Consider the following 4,555-nt stretch of genomic DNA (forward strand, 5'->3'; position numbering starts at 1 on the left):
CCATATATTTTTGGATTGCCTGTTGAAGCAAGAGCGCGATATGATTCTGGGTGAGTAACACATAAATCGATATTACAACGATCACACGGTGGGCAGACTCTCGTCGCGACTTCCTCAAAGTTCTTTAAAGTCCATTCGCGAGAAACATTGTGTATATTATGCGTCTTGGACTTTTAGTTATCATCTTCACCTTTGTTCGATAGCTAAGTGATAATGATGACAACACGTCGGGTCAGTCAAAAACTTCTCGAAAGTTTCTTCACGAGTTTCACTAAATTTAGGTTGTTATCTATAGAGCCTTAAGATTTATTTCCTCACGAAATTTATCCACGGATTCCCTAAAATATCTCTCTACGAGATGTATTGCATATTTTATGCATTTTCGTGATCACGAAAAAAGGCGAACATTCTTTAGCAGCTAAATAATAATTATGATCATAATAATTAACTAATAATTATATTTTATATAATTATACATATTTAATGATTATTATAATTAATTACATATTATTTGGTGTGTATTAATATCTATTAATATATTAATATATATTTAATAATTATGATTATATATATATATATATATATATATATATATATATATATATATATATATATATATATATTATATCGCTTAGTCGCGAAAAGGATTTGCAAGCCGGGTTTTATTTCATCACATATTCATTATGACAAGCGTTCTTTTCCGAAGTCGAAAATTATTCATCAACAGCGGGATATTGTCAGCGTCGTTGCCTGTAGTTATCGAGTTATGCTTTTCATCGGAAATCAAACTTTTCAACTGACCTTGTCATTATGATATTTCAAAACTTTCTCCCGCTGCTGCAAAAAGAGCAATAGTGCTTGCGCGGCCCTTTTCAATCGCGATCGATCTTCCGCGATCATTCGCGGGAGTCACCTGTCGTCCCTGTCCGAGACGGCGACGGCGATGACGCTTAATTTTCGTGAGGTGTTCGTATATCGGCGCGCGGAATGACGATGTTGCAGCAGCCGTGTCCCTCTCCGCGAGTAGTACACACAAATGATTCCATTAGAGGGTTGGTAGAGATGTGCGAACTGTTCGAATCGAATCAAGTGAAATTCGACTCGATTCAAATTCGAATCTCTATGATTCGAATCCGAATAATTCGAAAATTTCGAATCGAAAAGATTCGAATACGAATCGCGCACATTAGCATTAACGAAGAACTATTAAAGACATCCAGCTTTACGGGAATTAGCATGACTTGGAAAGTTTACTATACCAGAGTTTACTATACCATTAAGATTTTCTTCAGAAATATTAAAGAATAGCTTCTAGATAAACTATTACCAACAACCGTCGGTATGTGTCGTTACGCAACTTTCAAGGCTGGAACTGTATTTCATACGCTTACCGACTATATATTATATATCTCTTACCTTAAAATGAATTAATTGATATCATATGATCAATGTTATTTCTCTCTTAGTTACTGAAATCACTATTTTCATGTTGAATTCAATGATTATGTTAATTAAAAATTTTAACGATTCGATTCGATTTCATTCGACTCGATTGGGGTGAAATTTTATCGATTCGATTCGAATTCGAAATTAAAATCTGAGATTCGATTCGATTCGACGTTAAAAATCTTTGATTCGCACATCTCTAGGAGTTAAGGCTGTCCCGCTTTTCGTCGGCGCGGCCCATCGATTCATTCGACGTGTTCGGTGTAGGAATCGAGTGTATGGTTCCCGAAGATGTGTCAATTCCGAGTAGAGACCATCCGGATTACCGTAATTTGGATCCGATAAGTCACTATCGGAGGCGCGCACGCGATAGTCGCGTAATTTGCTGCCACATACATCGCGCAGCACGTAAACGGCCGCAGAAATTGCCGCGTTCTCGCGCGCGCGCGCTCTCGAGAACCGATTGTAATTGTAAATAATTGATGCGGCCGTGGCCGTCGTCTGTAGACTTCTGCCGTTGTCATTCGCCGCAATACATTGCCGCACGCAGAACACGCGTCGCGTGCAATTAACGCGCGGGCAAGTGTGAGCAAAGCATTCAGCTACAAAGCAGGACTTAAGTCTCAGGACATCGCGCGAGGTGTCGCGTTTTAGTGCGCGTTGCTTCACGGATCGGATCCAACCCGTCTGTTCACGTTTATAAGATCAAAACTCCTCGAATTTCTCAAAAATGTCGAATAATATATTGCTGCAATAATCGGATATCAAGTAATTCAAGTAATCGACTTAAATTCTCTTTTTTGAAAACAATTCAAAACAAGGGATACAGAATATACGATACTTCAGAATTCAAATTTAGCATTGCACATTGCGACTTTACGATTCAAATGCCGCGAATCGAACGTGACCTGCTTTCTGCGGTTTGCAAAATTGCGTATTTATCAGCCGATTATCGAATTTGCGATGATCGCGCCGCAGCCGGCCGAAGTTTCTCACACGAGCCATCCACGTGTAGATCCATAATGCGGCCTGGATTTCCATGTACAACGACTCGGGCCGACTAGCGGCAGCAATGACCGTAGAGGATGGCTCGGACTTTATCGAGTTTATTCGACGGCATATACACGAGCGACTCCAAACAGTGCCGGCGCAATAAACACCGGCGTGCATCGATATCGGTTTTTTTCCGTTTTCCCCGCCCGTATTTTCTTTGTATTTTTTTTTTAAATTTTCAACACGGGGCCACGTTCGACGGGATATGACGCGCGAGAGCGACGGTCGAATTTTTCTCTGTTGCCGCGCGAGAGAAAAGTTTCTCCCCGTTAATCCGGACCGCGCCTGAAATATTAAGACAACCACAGTAAAACACCGGAGAATTTTAATCCACAAGGTCGAACTATTAGCAAGAGTTATTGCTTCGACTATCGCGTGATTAAAAATTGCTAATTAGCAAATTAAGCTCGCGAGATCCGACAGTAAGCAGTGTTAACCCGCTCGTGTCTTGACGAGGAATTTTCGAAGTCCTTTCCGATCGAGTGACGATGTCGGGCAGCGAAATCTTCCGCTACTATTCAAGTTAACAAGACATTACTATTCAAATTAACGAGATTTCTGATCAAACCTAAAGTCTGATAACATCAACCGGAATCTTCTGATTCGTTCACATTTCACCAGAAATCTGGTTGATCTAATTAAACCAAACGTTTCTTTTAGTGCTATGTACGCGAAATTCGACTTCTTTTTTCCCCCCTGTGGTCAGCGAAGTTCAAGTCGTGAGAGAGGCGGGGAGAGGGGAACGAAATATAAGATGACCTGCGACCTCGGCAGTGCGACTTTATATCGGCGATAACGATCGATCGTATTTAAATATGACTTCCACTTAAATTTCATATAATATCGACGCAACTGGGGCGCCGAGCACGAAAATAGAACGACGGCCCACGTCGTTGTCGCCGTCGTCGTCATCGTACGCTCGTCGTACGTTCGCTTTATTCGGCCGTATATTCAAGGTACGCTAATTTCGTTCCGCGAGGAACGACATTAGCTCGACACGACACGACACGATACGACACGGAAGACTTCCCGCGGGGATCCGGATGCGCGCGGAAGCGCAAACGTTACCTCGTCGCACGGGGTGCGACGACGCGCCGGCGACGAATCTTATTAAGGGGATGTGTGTGCACCCTCCGTCTCCCTCAGCCCTTAAACGCCCGCGAGCTCCTTTCGTTATCTGCGCGATCCAATGCGCGTAACTCGCCCGAGTCCTCCGCAAAAATTGCAAGACATCAAGAGAACCAGGGGGAGATTGCTCTTTGTCTCGCCCGGTGCTCCTGCCCCGTTACTTTTTTCCTCTCTCCTCCTGCCTTTCATGCCGCTCCACGTAGTTTTATAATTCGCGAAGTAATTTCTGGCGTCGCGGCCGCTGGTGCGTTGAAAAATGGAAAAAGGTGGAGAGAGTTTATAGCGGCTAAGTTGGAAATGATGTTACACGAAGCGCGGCGCGCGCAAAATACGCGCACGGGGCTTCGTGTAAACAAACTTTAATCTGGGTTCTCTCGCGTAACAACAGGTTGCGAACTTCACGCGGATGGATCAGTAGCGAATTACTCGCCCGATTCGTCCAGACTTTTCTACGTGCGCTCTTTCAGTCGCAGTCCCGACTATCGTTTGTTCGGCTTTTCTTTTTTTCTTTTTTTTCTTTCAATAGCCTCCCGAAGGGCCGCGCTTCGCCGAGGAGACGGATTTCGCGGGGAGAATCACGCGGCGAACTGATATCGCGAGTCCCGGCGTTACGAAACTCTCGCAGGTGTGACTCCCGACGAGCACAAATCAAACGGCTATCTCTCGTCGCGCGAGTCAGCCCCGTGCCTCTCGCCTGTGCAAAATGCGCGTTCCTTCGTGCTGAAATATCCGCGGGGTGCTTCCGAAAAGAACGACGTCGACGGGCGAGAAGAATACGCGCGACGAGATCTACTTCTGCGATCCGTTTCGCACGTCGTCGCGCTGTCGTTTGCGGCGAACGTTCTCCGAGTTAGTTCTCCGCGTGTCTCCTTCTCTCTCTCTCTCTCTCTCTCTCTCTCTCTCTCTCTCTCTCTCTCTCTCTCTCTCT

The 4,555-nt window shown here is 44.3% G+C and overlaps 1 protein-coding gene across 2 annotated transcripts in view; it reads left to right on the plus strand.

The window, feature by feature from the left end:
- The window catches only part of LOC116841448, a 171,281-nt gene that overhangs the window by 21,685 nt on the left and 145,041 nt on the right, over window positions 1-4,555 (plus strand). The gene's annotated exons all lie outside the window — the stretch shown is intronic.

Source organism: Odontomachus brunneus, unplaced genomic scaffold, assembly GCF_010583005.1.
Source record: "Odontomachus brunneus isolate Ranch 3 - 2012 unplaced genomic scaffold, Obru_v1 Obru_scaffold_002, whole genome shotgun sequence".
NCBI classification, from domain to species: Eukaryota; Metazoa; Arthropoda; class Insecta; order Hymenoptera; family Formicidae; genus Odontomachus; species Odontomachus brunneus.